General features: G+C 38.3%; 1 protein-coding gene across 1 annotated transcript in view; it reads left to right on the top strand.

The window, feature by feature from the left end:
• The window catches only part of LOC126698178 (TMV resistance protein N-like), a 124,534-nt gene that overhangs the window by 8,424 nt on the left and 97,308 nt on the right, over positions 1 to 18,802 (top strand). The gene's annotated exons all lie outside the window — the stretch shown is intronic.

Below are 18,802 nucleotides of genomic sequence, written 5' to 3'. Positions count from 1 at the left end.
GGCCAGAAGGAAGAGTGGCCACTGAGGGTGGTCATTCTAGTAGAAGCAATCATTCATATGCTCCTCGTTTGGTGAAACTCGACTTTCCTAGATTTGATGGAGCTGAGGATCCCACGAGTTGGATATGCCGGGCTGAGCAATTTTTTCGCTTCCATGAAACACCCATTGAAGACCAAGTAGCGTTGGCTTCCTTTCATCTAGAGGGAGAAGCACAACTACGGTATCAATTGATGCAGCAAGAAGCAGAGACTCTTACTTAGGTTGCCTTCAAGATAAGGCTATTAGCCTGTTATGGTCCCACTCAATTTTATGACTATTTTGGAAAGCTCACTAAGTTAAAACAAACTGGGACTGTTAAGGAGTACCAAACCAAATTTGAGTAACTATTGGCCAAGGTTGGGCACCTCCCACACTGTTCGTCAAGTAAGTTGCTTTGTGAGTGGATTGAAGGAAGGTATCAAGGTTGATGTATTAGTAGGAAGGCCAACTGATTTGTCTATGGCAATCGGGTTAGCCCGATTATATGAAGCTAGAAATTCTTCGCTGAGACGAAAACTTGTGACAATTCCCGCAACTACCAGAGTTGTTCCTTAGGTCTCTAGGGAGGATAACTCACCATGAACCCCCTTTGCAGTCCGACAAACGTCACCCGTTGAGCTTAAAGAGCAGCGTGAAAAGGGACTTTGTTACAATTGTAATGAACGATTTGTACCAGGGCATCGATGCAAGAAATTGTTCCTCATTTAGGCTTGTACCACAGAGGAAGATGGAGATTTAGCCATGGAAGTGGAAGGTCCTTTTAAGGAAGAAGCTCCTAGAATTTCCTTGCATGTTATTAGTGAGGGTCACGCACTAAAGACAATGAAGGTTGTTGGAAGCATTGAATCCGTTCCTACCACTATTTTGTTAGACTCAGGGAGTTCTCATAATTTTTTGAGTGAATCCCTTGCTTAAAAAATTTAGTTGCAATTAGTTAAGGGCCCTATGATTCAAGTAATGGTAGCTTTTGGAAAAAAGCTTACTAGCAATGGGAAGTGTGTCAATGTCATGGTAAAGCTTGGGAATTTTTTTACAAAGGCCGACTTCTACATTTTATCTCTTGAAGGGTATGATGTTGTTGTGGGAACTCAATGGTTACGTACACTTGGAGAAATCATATGGGATTTCTCTAAGATGATTATGAGGTTCCAAAGTGCTGGTAAAATGATTACTTTGAAGGGCCTTACAGAACAAGTGGTCGATAGCCATGAAATCAATCGTCTCTCATCAAAACAACCTGTAAGGGGATGTTGGTTCAAGTAATGGCTATTGAAGACCATGACTAGCTAGAACCAAGGAGTGATGCATTAGAACTTCAAGAATTATTAGGCTCATTTTTAGAACTTTTCAGAGAGCCTACTGGTCTACCTCCCAATTGGATCCATGATCAAATTCCACTACAACTCGACAGCCAGCCTGTGTGTTCTCGCTCGTATCAGTATCCTCATTATCAAAAGGCGGAGATTGGTGACAGAAATGCTCTCTACTAGAGTGATTCGCCTTAGCAATAGTCCCTTTTCCTTACCAGTGATATTAGTCATGAAGCAAGACTGAACTTGGTGCATGTGTGTGGACTATCGATTATTAAATAGGATCACCATCAAGGACAAGTTCCCAATTCCAACTATTGATGAGCTTCTTGATGAATTAAGTGGAGCAAGGTTCTTTTCTAAATTAGACTTGCATTCTGGCTATCATCAGATTCAAGTTCAAGATAAGGATGTGCCAAAAACGACATTTTGCACTCACTATGGGCACTTCGAGTTCCTTGTTATGCCTTTCGGTCTCATAAACACACCATCCACATTTCAAGCACTAATGAATGAAGTGTTCAAGAACCAACTCTGTAGATTTGTGCTTGCATTTTTCGACAACATCCTAGTCTATAGTGTAACTTGGGATGGACACTTACGACATCTTAAAGAAGTTTTTGAGGTTCTGAGAAGCCATACTCTTCATGTTAAATTAAAAAATAAAAATAAAAAATGCAGTTTTGGCCAAACTAAGGTCCATTATTTGGGCCATATCATCTCTCGAGAAGGGGTTCTCATGGATCTTGAAAAAATTTCAACGATGGTACATTGGCCTTAACCCTCGTCTCCAAAGGCAATGCAAGGCTTCTTCAATTTGACGGGGTATTACTGAAAATTTATTCAAGACTATGGTAAGATTGCTGCTCCACTAACCAACATGTTGAAGAAGAATTCATTCAAGCGGACTACCAAGGCTGAAGAAGCATTTCAAAGATTGAAGGAAGCAATGACCCAAGCCCCTATTTGGGCACTTCCAGATTTCACAAGGCAATTTGTGGTTGAGTGCAATGCCTTTGGGTCAGATATTGGAGCTGTTCTACGTCAAGATCGTCCTATTGCCTTTCCCTTTCATAGTCAAGCATTACATGAGAAAAATTTGATGTTATCCACCTATGAAAAGGAGATGCTTGCCTTACTCATGGCAGTGAAAAAATGGCAACATTATTTATTGGGAAGGAAATTCATAGTGCAAACAGGCTAGCAAAGTTTGCAGTATCTTTGGAGTCAGAAAATCACAACGGAGGCTTAACAAAACTGGTTATATAAGCTTATGGGATTTGATTTTTTAATTGAATACAAGAAGGGTAGTGAAAATAAAGTGGCTGATGCATTATCTCATCGAGATGAAGCTATGGAGGAAGAGCCCCGTTCCTCATTGGGTTGATGCAATAAAGGAAGAACAACAATCTCAGCCTCAAGTACAACAACTAATTCAGAAGGTTCAGGATGATGAGATAGTGGGGCCTTAGGAGCTAAGAGATGGTCTACTCTTATTCAAAGATCGAATTTACCTTGGTTGATATCATCAATCAGTTTCATGGAAGTGAAGGATTCCAAAACAATAACAATCTATGATTATTATTTGAACTTATGGGATTGGATTTACCTTGGTTGATATCATCAATCAAATTTGAACTTAATTCTATGATTATTTTTTGCCCAAACAATAACAACCAGTAACGACGTGCCACTTATGATTTGTTGTGAAAATGTTATAAAAATGTTGTAGACATATCATTTCTCAATTTATAAGTGGATAAAACAATTTGAAAATCAACAGGAGAATGACCCTATTTTTTAGACAATGTATTAATGGGAGTTAAAGTTATATTTTTACTGGATTGTCCTTAGTTTTGTCTTTACTTAAACATAGATATGTAGGAGCATTTTTGAAGGGAAAAAAAAAATGAGGATCCCAAACAAAGAAAGCCCTTTAAATAATAATATAAATAATAATAATAATTTTTATTAACATTTAAAACAAATAAATTTAATAGTCTTTAAATAATTAGTGGGTCAATCTGTACAATTATATTGTAATGTTGGTCAATACCATAAACATCTTCATTAACTTAATCTCAATCCCTTTTGATTATTATAAAATAAAAGCCCAATCCCTTCGTGTTCAAAAAATAAAAATCCCAGCCCTTTTTCCAATTCTTTTTTTTTTTCTATTTTATTTTTCCTCCACCGGCTTGTCTTGTCTAGTCAACTTTATCTTTTTGTTTATTTACGTACTTTTTTATTACTATGTCATTTCTCTTTAATTCCCATCCACACACATTTTCAAATTGAATCTTATCTTAAGATCCACTACACAATAGCCCACGTTGTCTTTCAGCACTTCTCCGGGTTCTCCCTCACAAATCTTCCTTTTTTCATTCTCTCTCTAGTGTCTCACGTATACTTTTATCATCAAAAGATTTAAAACTAACCCATAATCTAACTAAGATCTATTTCTCTCTTTCCCTCACAGATTAGTTTCTCTCTCATAAGTTGCTTCTCCCCAATCAAACGTTGCACCGGCTGGTCCGCCCACCTTGTGCTTGAGCTACACTGCCATTACCGTGCCTCCTATCTTTCTTTCTCTCTCTCTCTCTCTCTCTCTCTTTTAAGTTACAGAGTAATTACATTCCGGGCCGAAATGCATTTTTCGGCCGGAATGACCGAAATTCGCTGGAAAGGCCGGTACAAACCAGAATAGTCTAGTATTTAGAACGAAACGAAATAAGGGTCTACCAGTACCGGATTGTTCACGGGTACGAAAAATTCCGGCCATACTGACCGATACGAAATGGTATTAACTTCCTTTTTTTGGGTCATGTTCCCACTTAAGCACCTATAAAAGCTTCTCCCACGTCGCCGGGAATTTAATACCACGAAGACTAGTAATTTTTAATTTATTTATTTTATTGCTCATAGATTCACTTATCCCTTGTGCTGCCGTGCTGTATGGCTGCATGACTCCCTTTTTCATCACCATCTCATTAGCCTTATCGCACGCGCAGATTATTATTATTATCATTATATTAGTGTGCGATAAGGGTTTTTTTAAGCAAAAAGAGAAAAGAAAAATTTTGTGTTTTTATTTTGAAAATCTAATTTATAAGTGGATAAAGTAATTTGAAAATTAACAAGAAAGTGTTTTTTTTAGCAAAAAAAAACCTATGTTTTTATTTTATATAAATAATTTTTATTTTGTGAGTCTAATTTATAAGTGAATAAATCAATTTGAAAATTAATAGGAGAGTGATCTTATTTTTTAGGTAATGTTTTAGTGGGAGTTAGAGTTGCATTTTTACCGAATGGTCCTTTAGTTTTGTCTCTATTTAAACATAGGGGTGTAGGGGCATTTTTAAAGTAAAAAATGAGGAATCCAAATAGAGAAGAACAAATTTTAGCTACAAAATTAGTTGTAGCCTTAGGCTACAAACTTACTTAATATCTTTTTATTGGATATGAATTTTGACAAATCCACCATTGGATTACATCTTCTTCTTATATCCTCCATGCTTGCAAAATTTCAAGAAAATTAAAGATCAATAGCTATGTCATCAATAAATTTTTAAATTGCAAGTTTTTGTAATTTAAAATCATGCACAAAATATAAGCTTATAGATCATATAGTAAATGATATCCGATTGACACAAAATCTAACATGTGTATTAAGGGCATAAAGAACATGCAATTCAACGGTTAGATTTTCAAAATATATTGTAGTATTTATTTTATTGAGTGAGTTTGTAGCCTTAAGTTACAAACAGTTTTGTAGCTAAACTTTGTCCAATAGAGAAAGAATTCCTTTAAATAATAGTATAGATAAATAATTGCTCATTATTTTCATTATCATTTAATATAAAATTTTACTCACACGTATCTACTCAACCTATTATATACACGTAAAAATGGCCAGGATAAACCCATAATAGAAAAATAACAATTAAATTTTAAATCCTATAAAAGAACAATTAAATTTAAAAGAAAGTTAAAAAAAAAAAAAAAGTAGAAAAGAAGAAGGAAGTTTATCAAAAAGAAAAAAAAGAAAAAAGAGACTAGTAGAGAGGAAACTTAGTTGTAGATTTATTTTTTTTTTGGGAGGGGAACTTCGTTGTAGACTTGTAGTTATAGACAAGTTGGTCCATCATTTTGGGCAAGAAAACGTTGAGACAGTGCAAGAGGACCTTACATTAGTTATGGAATTTGAGTTTTGTGGAATTGATTTCTCATTAATGCTGACATCGTGTTCAAAGCTGACGGTGGTTTCAAACTCTACAACTACTATGAGAATTTCTGAAAGTCTGAAATCCCAGCCAATCATTAAAGTGTCCAGCCCATTTAATGCACCTCTTATTTTGGTTGTGGAAGTAAAGAGTGATACGTTGGAAGGAAAAATAAGTGATATTGAAGTAGCATTATCCACGCATGACAGCTCACCAATTATTTCTCCTATTAAGTCTAATTCCCAGCAATCCCAATGGTAAGTCTTTAATGCGATCAGTATTCCAAACAAGGAAATACTCTTAACAATAGCAATTAGGGGTAATGAACCGGATCAGTCCAATTGGCCTCCACACTGTGCCATCTAGAAACCACCTCCATGGCCGATCATGAAGGTGAACTTTGATGGTGCTATTTTCCGAGAACAAAACTCTGTGGGGGTGGGAGTTGTAATCCGAGATGATAAGGGTTAGATCATAGCATCCATGGACAAGAAAATCACTTTGCCCTACTTGGTTATTGCTGTGTAAGTGATTGCAGCTAAGAGAGCACTCAAGTTGGCTCTAAATATTGATCTCTCACCTATTGTCCTCGAGGGGGATTCCAAGAACACTATAGATGCCCTAATGTGTGAGGGATTATTGCTGATAGACTACGGACACTTGGTAGATGATGCAAAGAGGTTAGTAAACCAATTTAAATCCATGGAGTTTAGTCATGTAAAAAGAGAGGATAATAGTGCGGTTCACAATATTACTAAACATGCAAGATATGTTAGCGAGTTATCGATGTGAATAAAAGATATTCTTTCACACTTCTCCACTGTAATTCAAGTCAAATCAATCTTTTGTTTGATAAACATACAGTGCTCTTTCTTAAAAAAAAAAAAAAAAAAAAATGTACTGCACGAGAAAATACACTCGGGTGTATATTTCCTCGCGTTCACAAATGCGAGACCCACTCAACTACGCGTGGGAGGAAGCTACTCCCGAAACTTCCTCCTAATTCAACCATAAAATCCGTGAGTCGTGACTTGCATTGGAAGGCACGCTATTCAATCCGATGACAGCTTTTTTTGACTTTTAAGGGAAATTTTAAATCAATCTGATAAACCCATCAAAGCTTCCACCATGCTCCCGCCGTCATTTACTTTTAATTTTTAATTTATTTATTTTATTGCTCATAGATTCACCTATCCCTTGTGCTGCCGTTCTGTATGGCTGTATGACTCTCTTTTTCATCACCATCTCATCATCATCATCATTATTATTAGCCTTATCTAATGTACAAATTATTATTATTGTTATTATTATTAGCCTTATCGCACGTGTAAATTATTATTATTATTATTATATTACAAGCCTTATCGCATATGTTATGTGCGTGCTATGAGAGGTTTTTTTTAGCAAAAAGAGAAGAGAAAAATTTGGTGTTTTTATTATATATACAATTTTTATTTTGAAAATTTAATTTATAAATGGATAAAGTAATTTGAAAATTAAAGAAAAAGTATTTTTTTTATCAAAAAAAACTTTATGTTTTTATTTTATATATATAATTTTTATTTTGTGAGTCTAATTTATAAATGAATAAAATAATTTGAAAATTAACAGGAGAGTGGTTCTATTTTTTATGTAATATTTTAGTAGAAGTTAGAGTTGCATTTTTATCAGATTATCTTTTAGTTTTGTTTCTACTTAAATATAGGGATGTATGGACATTTTTGAATTAAAAAATGAAAAATCCAAACAGGAGAAACCCTTTAAATAATAGTATAGATAATTGCTCATTATTTTCATTATCATTTAATATAAAATTTTACTCACACGTATCTACTCAACCTATTATATACATGTAAATATGGCCAGAATAGCCCATAATAGACAAATAACAATTAAATTTTAAATCCTATAAAAGAACAATTAAATTTAAAAAAAAAAGTTAAAAAAAATAAAGTAGAAATGAAGAAGGAAGTTTATCAAAAAAAAAAAAAAAAAAAAAAGAAAAAGAAAGAAAGAAAGAAGAGACTAGTAGAGAGAAAACTTCGTTGTAGATTTTTTTTTTTTTTTGAGGAACTTCATTGTAGACTTGTAGTTATAGACAGGTTGGTCCCTCATTTCGGGCAAGAAAACGTTGAGACGGTGCAAGAGGACGTTACATTAGTTATGGAATCTGAGTTTTGTGGAATTGATTCCTCATTAATGCTGACATCATGTTCAAAGCTGGTAGTGGTTTCAAACTCTACAACTACTATGGGAATTTCTGAAAGTCCAAAATTCCAGCCAATCATTAAAGAGTCCAGCCCATTTAATGCACCTCTTATTTTGGTTGTGGAAGTAAAGAGTGATACATTGGCAGCAAAAATAAGTGATATTGAAGTAGCATTATCCACGCATGACAGCTCATCAATTATTGCTCCTATTAGGTCTAATTCCCAGCAATCCTAATGGTAAGTCTTTAATGCAATCAGTATTCCAGACAAGGAAATACTCTCAACAATAGCAATTAGGGGTAATGAGCCGGATCAGTCCAATCGGCCTCCACACTGTGCCATCTAGAAACCACCTCCATGGTCGATCTTGAAGGTGGACTTTGATGGTGCTATTTTCCGAGAACAAAATTTTGTGGGGGTGGGAGTTGTAATCCGAGATGATAAGGGTTAGGTCGTAGCATCCATGGACATGAAAATCACTTTGCCCTACTTGGTTATTGCTATGGAAGTGATTGTAGCTAAGAGAGCACTCAGGTTGGCTCTAGATATCGATCTCTCACCTATTGTCCTCAAGGGGGATTCCAAGAACACTATATGATGGACGACCATAATTCCCTCAGGGGACCTCCTCGTCTAGACAAGGAACCAACAAACGAAGAAACTATTCCACTCCATCACCATTTGAAGCCATTGGACGAAGAGAGGGCTTGCCAGCTCATACATGACAAGCATACGTTACAGGGTCGCAATAAATCTCTTTACCGTTGGAGCATTGACGACCCTCTCATTAACATCTCAGGGAAGAGTTACAAATAACCCATTCAAGCCTCCATTATCAACACTCCCCAATGGCATAGTTTGTATTTTGTTATTCATAATTTATTGTATTTACAATTCAAATGCTATTTTGGAGAAAAATAAATATTTATTATAAAATTCTTAAAAATAAACCAAATATAATATTCTCAAGATTTTTATTAGATTCTAAATTAAACCAAATATCAAAAACCAATAATCTGAATGTTAAAAGTAACGTGGATTTTTCCATACCAAACATTACATTAGGGTCAACACTTGTAATAAGTCAATAACATGTGCTATATATTTATTATTTGTTCATTGTCACAACTCACAACAAAAATTGAAAAAAAAGTGAAAGTGAAACTTAATGGACAAGTTCTCAAAAAAAAAAAAAAAAATTGTGTGCTTGAAAATAAAGTAATGAGCCATTTAACATTGACAAGTCTATTGTCATCTCATATAGGTTGTTGGAGACGTCATAGAATTGAAAATGTTAGGTTCTAAGACCTTAGAGACTAATGTATTAGAACTTCAATATGTAATGTGTTGGCAAACCATGATCAAAATATAGAATTTAGGTTTAGACTTGCTCAAAGTATATTTAGTTGTAAAATTGGAATCGAGTGATTGCAGAAATTATTGGACAAATTTTGCAAGATTCAATCGATCGAAAATTAGATTTGATCGATCGAGAATCGTGCAGAATTAATTTTCTACCGAAATTCCAATTCAGCCCAAGCCCGTTGGACGTGTAGGTTTTTATATTCTACTTCACATAAAAAAAAAAAAAAAAAAAAAAAACTAGCTATGTTTTAGAGGTCTTTGATGTGTTGTGTGTTGAATCTCTTGTGAGATCTAAAAGTGTTTACCTTCACACATACTTAAGGTTATCAAAATCAAGATTCATGGCGAGAACTTAGTGATTGCTTCAGTTGCTGCATAAAGAACTTAAAGAAGATCTGAAATCTTTGAGTGGAGTTTCAAAGTCACAAGTAGGAGAACTTGTGATTGTGGTAGATCAAAGAAAAAAGCAGTCCGTAGACTCGGAGCTGTCACATGGTCGTGGTAGTAAGTTTTCTACTCAAAGTAGTAATAGGATGTTAGTAGTCTAAGTTCTATTATACAAATTTCAATTCTTTCATAGTGAATTTGTTTTACCTTGAGAATAGTTAGGTTAAATCCTCCTCAAGTTTTTTACTGGTTTAGTTTTTCTGAATCATCAGATCTTTGTGTTCTTTACTTTCCGCATTATATTTGTTTCACAAATATTTGTTTAACCTAGTTTTAATTAACAAACTTGTTAATCAACTTGGCTTAATATTATGTTAAACTTATAGTGTTAAAGGGTCTAAAACTTAAAAAAAAAATAATAAAAAAATAAAAATAAAAAACAGAGGAAGGTGATAGATATGTTTCCCAAAAAAAAAAAAATTTGTTTGGCTGAGATGTGGAAAAAAAAAAATCCAATTGCTGTCAGTCCATTGTCATCTCATATAGGTCTTTGGCCTTATCCACAGACGTCATAGAATTGAAAAAAATAAAAGTGATACTAAAGAAAGAAAAGTCCTTGCAAGAAATTCTGGAAAAAACAAAGCCCTTGCTAAGAAAGAAAAAAGAAATCCATTTGCTATCAGTTATGTGTCATGTTTGGCTGAGATGTGTTTCTAAAAAAAATTGTTTGGCTGAGATGTGGAAGATTGAAATAATATAGAGTTTTTTTTTTTTGCTGAGAAGATAATATAGAGTATTCAAGGTTTCATGTTTCAACACGTTTTTAGTTAAATTTAGTCTGAAAAGCTAAGGGCCTATTTTGGTACTGTAGTTTAACCATGGTTTTCATTATTTAAATATCACAACACCTATTTCACAACACCTATTTTACTCATATGCTATTACAACCTTGACACTTTATCCATATTCTATTTAATTTATAATTTTTTTTTTCAATATCTATATATCTATATATTTTTCTCCCCATTCTTCCGAATTTTAAACCAACTCATTCAAAAAATTAGATTCCTATGATTTCTTTCAAACGCAACCCATTCAGATCAAACACAAAAATGATTAAGTCAAACATGAGCCATTCAAAAATAAATAAATAAATAATTTCCAAACAACGCAAATGATAGTCATTAGAGAGAAAAAACGATCAAAAAGAGAGAAAACACAATCGGATCTCAAAATCATGACAGAGAGAACATGACTGTGTAAGGAAAAAAATATCATTGGATAAATGAAGTAAATTTGTAGAGATGATCGCATCTCAATTATTATATTACATTATTTTAATTTCGTTACATATCCATTTTATATAAGAAAAAGTGACTAATTGAATTAAATATCTTATGAAATTCTCATCACAAAAAGAAAAAAAAAATTTGACGAGTAATATTAAGTGCACAAAGTTTTTTACAACTCACTATTGTAAACATATTGTATTATGATAGGCTAAGAATGTATTGGCCCCTTGTAATGAATTAACTAATTAATTAGCCAAGTTGATTAATTAACCATATTAACATACAATATGTGTGACAGCACAAACAAATCATCAACTAAAATAAAATGCAGCGGAAAATAAAGTTGACACGGTGATTTGTTTACGAACGGGAAAAACCTTTAAAGCAAAAACCCCACCAAGTGATTTTAAGGTCACCACTCCCGAGAATTTACTATTATCACAATAAGTGGTTACAAGTAAAGGAATCCCACAATTTTATACCAACTTACAATTGAACCCTTACCCCAATATCCAATTGGACTTGTTCTGTAGTAAAAATCTCTCATTTTAATGCACGGCTCCAGTACGTGACGAACCAATAGATACACGGATCCTAGTACGCGACTTAATCACCAACTTGAGAAAAATATCGGCTGCAAAGTTCTTCATTTCATCACACGATGAAGATCATAAAGCTGCTTGGTCACAAAACCCAACAATGTACAAACGTAGTAGCTTCTTCAAGAGAAAGAAGAACTAGGGCGAATTAGGTTTCCGGTCACAATGTGCATGAACAACACTTTACTTCACACTCATGCAACTGTGCTATTTATGACGGCCCTTAAAATAATTCTTATATATGTTTAGGGTTGTAAGAAAAGAAAACTTTAACATCTATTCACGGATTGGATGAAAATTAGAACTGAAAATCTGTTTTTCATAAATTTCAATAGATACCTTATCTATCTAGCAGTTGTCGAGCATCGGGCTAGAATAGCTTTTTAAACCTCGATAGATACTAGCTGTCGAGATTTAAAAACCAGCACTTATTCACTTGATTCTTGGACAGACTTGTATGGTTTTAACACTTGAACTTGAAACCTTATTTCTTGAAGCATTAAACACATTTTAGATTTACCTAATTATAAGCAAAGTGCGTTTTGTCAAAATATTAGCTAATAAATGATGACATATGTTCCTAACGTGAATCACATATGTCCTACTCCTAACAATCTCCCATTTTGGCAATCCGTGACAAAACTACAATAAACAAATAAATATATGAGAGAAGTCATAAATCACTTAACTTATACTCACTTGTTGAATACAATAAAATCTATCCTAACACAAACTCTTGAAAAACTTTGCAAGAAGAGAGTTCACGGTAAGGAAGATTTTGACAACCTATATTTCTGAAACACTTTAAACAAAACTCATCACGGCATCTTAGTGTGAGATAGAAATAAAAGATTGCATACAGTAATAAGAAGCATGTGCATAAAGAATGAAAATAAACAACACATGAAGAGATAGGTGAAAATGTAATAACAACCTCAATATATATATCATCAATAAGTACATGGTTTGCTATTACAAAGTGGTCACAAGACCAAAGGTACATGAACTAAGTATCTAAAAGATAAAGAAAAGATACATAAGTCCTCACTATATCCTTCAACAAGTATAGACACTCCCCCTAACAAAAATCTCTTACACTAACTCTCCCTCTAAATACATGACTACTCTCATATCCAAAACTACTCCCCCCTTTTTATCATGAATAACAAAGGGCAAGTAACTCAAGCAGTCATCTCATCATCGCTGGAAGAGCTAGCACCATCATCCTTATCATCACCGCCATCAGAGCCACCATCGTTGTCCTCATCCTCAGAAGTCTCTAGAAAAGGAGTGGGAGACTCAACAAAGCCACCAAGGCGAGCCTGTCGTCATGCAATATGACTGACACGAGTGTTCACCTGACACACAACTTATCGTTGAGAGTGTCAAGGCGAGTATTCATGTGCTGAAGTTGCGCCATAATCGCCTCGAGAGTCAAACCATCTACAGAAGAAGGAGGAGCGAATGTGGATGGAGTTGAAAAACCTGAAGGTGTTGCCGTCTCAGTCTGTGGCTGCTTCGGTCAAAGCTAGGCCTCACTCCGTCCGATAGTTGCCTTATCAATGGCACATATGACAGAGAAATGATCGGAAACAGGAAAGGAGATAGAAAAATAGTGAAGGATCCTCATTATAGCTGAAGGAAAGATAAGTTTATCATGGGTCGTCGTATCCTTATAGACATTTATAAGGGAGAGGATGAAATAAGAAGAGAAGTCAATAGAGAAGTTCTCTATGAGGGATAACAAAAATCGAGTACGAGACTCTGTGATAGAGTTATAGTGAGACAAAGGATGGAGAACAAAAGTCATCACCATTTTAAGAAACCTTGGACCTTTAGCAAAGGTCGAGCAACAGGTGTTTTGACGACCACCCTAAACATAAAGAGTCTCACAGAATAGATACATAAGCTCGTCTTTAGACACAGTTTTAAGACGCTCACAATCGAGGTAGTCAGGATGCGCTATCCTCGGGACATGGAGTACCTCGGATACAATATCCGGAGTGACCACAATGTGCGTATCCCGAACGTGAGTAATAAAGTGAGGTATTGAATAATCGAATCTGATGGGAATGACGAGATTACATCCCACAGACGAGGATAACACTACTGACGAAGAAAGCACCCATGACGAAGTTGTCCTGAATAACGAAGAAACCAGTCATCACTGACGAAGGCAGGGGAGTCATTCTATGCAGTCAATCAATGACCTGGGCAGTTACCAAATCAACCAGGCAGACCGTTGGGAGCCTCTTAAAAGTCCCATTATTGGACCAGAGGCGTTACTAGGGAAAGCATTAACAACCACAATGGCTAGCCCCTAAAGCCATATGTATAAAGCCCTCACATAGTCAACAGAAGGTAGGGACATACATTCACATTTTGAGAGAGTACTCTGGTTTTTTATCTTGTTTGTCATTTCACAAGGTGCTTTGATTGTTCTGACTTTGGCATCGGAGGCGTTGTGGCAGGCACCACATCGGTGACCCTTATAGAGGATACACTCGCACCAATAAGAAGTTCCATCTGCCCACTTTGACTGACGAGCTCATGCTTCATCAGTTTTGGCGCCCACCACACCGGTGACCCTTATAGAGGATACACTCGCACCAACAAGGAGTTCTATCTGCCCACTTTGATTGACGAGCTCGTGCTTCATCAGTTTGGCGCCGTCTGTGGGAATGACATTTTCAGATTCATATTTGAAAACGTAGTTTCCATCAACCCTCTACATTTAGATGGAATCCAACCCAGATTTAGCAGCCTTGGCCCAGCAAGTTCAAGCCCTTGCAGCCACCATTGAAGAACTCACCAAACAAAACCAGGAAATGAAGCTACGACTCCAGCAAGTTCAACAGGCCCAACAGGACGAAAACCGGTCCAAGGGTAACCTAGAGGGAGAAGGGGATAGCCACAGGAGAGGTACCCCTCAAAGGCCGACTACTCCGGATGAATAGAACTCAGATCTCCTTCGAGAAATGAGGAAGGAGATGGACGAACTAAGGGGTGCCACTAAGGAGAGGACGGACCGAAGCGTAGACAAAATGGTAAGGGCTACGGATTCGCCTTTTACCACAGCGGTACTTGAATGCCCTGTACCGTCAAAGTTTCGCTTACCTCAACTTGAGCCATTCGATGGACTCAAAGACCCTTAAGATCATCTTAATACCTTTAAGACGACTCTAGGTCTTCAACAACCACCTAACAAGATACTGTATCGTTCCTTCCCAACCACTCTCAAAGGAGCTGCGAGAGAGTGGTTCACGAAGTTGCTGACCTCGTCTATAGACAACTTCGATCAATTAAGTAGTGCCTTCTTGTGCCATTTCATAGGGGGGGCAACGTCCAAAGAGGCCGGTAGACTACTTACTCACCATAAGATAGGGAGAGAAGGAAACTCTGAGGTCGCATGTCAAACGATTCACCCGGGAAAATCTAGAGGTGGACGAAGCCGATGACAAGGTGCAGCTGACGACCTTCAAGGCGGGGTTGAGGTCCAAAGATCTCGTGGCCTCCCTTGCAAAGAACCCTCCAAAGACGATGGTGAAAATGCTCCTGAAGGCACAGAAGTACATGAATGCTGAAGATGCTTTAGCTGCCATAGAGGATGCCGAAAAGCCAGGCGACAAGGCCAAAAGGGAAGACGACCGTAGGGGGCAGAAGAGAGATTGACCAGATCGCCAGAACAATAACGGAAACAGGAGGAAAGATGATAAAAGTCCTTGGACGGTAAGATTTACTCCTTTGGTTATGCATGTTGACAAAATTTTCACGCAGATTAAGGACGAGGATTATCTCAAATGGCCCAGACCATTGCACTCATCCCCCAATGTCCGTGACAAGAACAAGTACTGCCGGTTCCACAAAGATCACGGCCACAACACGGAAGATTACAGAGACCTAAAGGAGCAAATAGAGGAGTTAATACAAAAAGGGAAGTTACAGAAATATGTGAAGAAAGGACAATATAGCAAGTTCAGGGACGACAATAAAATCTAGCATGAATCCTTCTCCTGGGATAACAACCGTCCGTCCCAACCTCCACACAGGGTGATCGGGGAGATAAACACGATTACAGGAGGGCCTTTTTCAGCAGGATCCTTTAGATCACTCAAAAAGGCATACCAGAGACAAATGAACAAAGTCCACGCCATACCTCCGTCCAAGCATCGACGAACATACCAGGACATGTCCTTCAGTGAAGGAGACGCCATGGGAGTGAAGCAACCCCACAACGATCCCTTGGTCATAATGCTAAATATAGAAGGGTTCAATACCAAGAGGATCCTCGTCGATAATGGCAGCTCCGCGGACATCATCTACCTCCCAGCCTTCCAACAACTGAGACTAGATCCGAAAAGACTACGCCCTTTTGACTTTCCATTCGTCAGCTTCAACGGAGACAGGGTCTACCCCAGGGGCATAGTGACATTAACGGTGACGGCAGGGTCCTACCCAGTGCAGTTGACCTGACAAGTAGTCTTCCTGGTGGTAGATTGTCTCACATCCTACAATGTCATCATTGGGAGGCCCACGCTCAACAAGTGGAAGGCGGCGACGTCAACCTACTGTTTGAAGGTAAAATTCCCAACTGATAATGGCGTCGGTGAAGTGAAAGGAGATCAAGTCCTGGCAAGAGAATGCTATTAAGCCGTCCTGGCTGGGAAGGAGAACCACACATGGATGATTGAAGAAAAGGAAGAAGACAGGATAGAGGTCCTGGAAACGGTGGAATTGGTAGAAGGAGAAGCGAACAAGACGACCAAGATAGGAATGACGTTAAGCCCCGAGATGAGAACAAGACTCATAAGGTTCCTTAGAGAGAATCTAGATGTTTTTGCATGGAGCCACGAGGACATGCCAGGCATATCTCCAGAAGTCATCCAGCATAAGTTGAATGTGGACCCAGAACAAAAACCCGTCCAGCAACGACGAAGAACCTTCGCCCCAGAACGAGATCAGGCAGTTGCAGAGGAAGTTACCAAACTCTTGACGACAGGGTTCATCTGGGAGGTGTATTATCCTGAATGGCTCGCAAACGTCGTCCTGGTAAAGAAAGCAAACGGGAAATGGAGGATGTGTGTAGACTTCACCGACCTGAACAAGGCATGCCTAAAGGACAGCTTCCCTCTACCAAGAATAGACCAACTCGTGGACTCCACAGCCAGGCACAAGTTACTGACATTCATGGATGCCTTTACAGGGTATAACCAGATAAACATGGATGAGGAAGACCAGGAGAAAACCGCCTTCATCATAAGTCAAGGACTTTACTGTTATAAGGTAATGCCTTTTGGGTTGAAGAATGTCGGGGCTACATATCAGAGGTTGGTGAACAAAATGTTCAGCCAACAGATTGGCAGGAACATGGAAGTGTACATGGATGACATGCTCGTCAAGAGTAAAGAAGAGCTAGCACATCTGGACGACTTGAAGGAGACATTTGCAACCCTCAAAACACACCAGATGAGGTTGAATCCAAGTAAGTATGTCTTTGGGGTAGCTTCGGGAAAATTCCTGGGATTCATGGTGTCCCAAAGAGGAATAGAAGCAAACCCAGAGAAGGTGCGAGCCATCATCGACATGACATCGCCCAGGACCGTCAAGGAAGTTTAAAAACTCACAGGAAGAATAGCAGTTTTGAACAGGTTCGTTTCCAAGGCTACAGACAAATGCTTGCCCTTTTTCAAGACCTTGAAGCAGGCCTTTGCCTGGACCGACGAATGTGAAGTTGCGTTCCAGGAACTAAAGCATTACCTGAGCAGTCCACCCCTTCTAAGCCTATCCAAAGAAGGGGAAAACCTATACTTATACCTGGTAGTGTCAGCCTCGGTAGTAAGTGCAGCCCTGATCAGAGAAGAGGGCAAGAAGCAGCTCTCGGTTTACTACGTCAGCCAAGCCTTCCAAGGAGCTGAGTCCAGGTAACCAAGGATCGAAAAGATAGCGTTTGCGCTAATAGTAGCCTCGTGCAAGCTAAGGCAATACTTCCAAGCAAATCCCATTCTTGTAATGACGGACCAACCAATCGAGAAATCAATGAACAAGCCCGAAGCAGCAGGAAGAATGGTCCAATGGGCGATTGAACTTAGTCAATTTGACTTCGAGTACCATCCCAGAACGGCGATCAAGGCGCAAGCTCTGGCGGACTTCATCGCAGAGTTCACTCTTCCAGACGAGGATAGGATTACCGACGAGGTAGATAGATGGACAATATAAACTGATGGTTCGTCAGCCCAAAGGAAGGGGGGAGTAGGGGTCGTCATAACCACCCCTGACGGAGAAGTGCTAAAATATGGGGTCCAACTAAAATTCTCGGCCACCAACAACGAAGCTGAATACGAGGGGATACTGATGCTAAAAACTTGTTGATCCAAAGTGATTCAAAGCTAGTGATCGGGCAAATTAGGGGAGAGTACGAAGCAAAGGAAGAAAGGATGCAGAAATATCTCAAGCTGATGAAACATCTAACTCAGGAGTTCGATATAGTGGAGTTCATGCAGATCCCAAGGAGTTAGAATATGGGGGCTGACGAAGTCTCGAAGCTAGCGTCATCAAAAGAAGGGGAGATTAGCACAGATCTGGCGATGGAGGTCCAGAAACACCCTAGTATTGAAGAAATTGCAACATTCACCATCCAGAGCACAGGCAGCTGGATGACACCCATAATATCCTACCTCCAGGACGGGCATCTCCCTCAAAACACGGAGGAAGCTAAAAAGATCAAGAAGAGGGCGGCCAGGTTCACGATCCTTAATGACGCCTTATACAAGAGAGGCTTCTCTATGCCTTACTTGAAATGTGTCGACGAAGAAGAAGTTACTGGAAGAAATCCACGGAGGAATTTGTGGCGACCACCCTGGCCCCAGATTCCTGGTGAACAAGGTAGTACGAATAGGATATTTTTGGCCAACCATGTAGGTAGACGCTGTTGAGATCGTAAAGAGGTGCGACAAGTGCCAGCGATACGGGAATGTGCAATGGCTTCCAGTGGAGAGACTGACAACTATAGCTTCCCCATGGCCATTCGCATAATGGAGAATTGACATCGTTGGCCCACTACCCCAAGGTAAAGGTCAGGTAAAGTTCCTGCTTGTTGCTATTGATTATTTCACAAAGTGGGTTGAAGTAGAGGCTCTAGCAACGATTACTGAGGCTCGAATTCAGAGCTTTGTGTGGAAGAACATAATCTGCAGGTTCGGGATTCCCTTGACAATCATATCAGATAATGGGAGGCAGTTCGACAGCCAAGGCTTCAGAGAATTCTGTTCAAACCTTGGAATCAAGAATCAGTTCTCATCCCCGAGGCATCCCCAGGCAAACGGGCAGACGGAAGTGACGAACCGGACGCTGCTCAAGATTATCAAAACCAGGCTGGAC

The sequence above is a fragment of the Quercus robur genome, chromosome 9, assembly GCF_932294415.1.
Source record: "Quercus robur chromosome 9, dhQueRobu3.1, whole genome shotgun sequence".
NCBI lineage: Eukaryota > Viridiplantae > Streptophyta > Magnoliopsida > Fagales > Fagaceae > Quercus > Quercus robur.
Note: the sequence above shows the minus strand (reverse complement) of the source record. Positions and strands in the feature narration are given on the sequence as shown.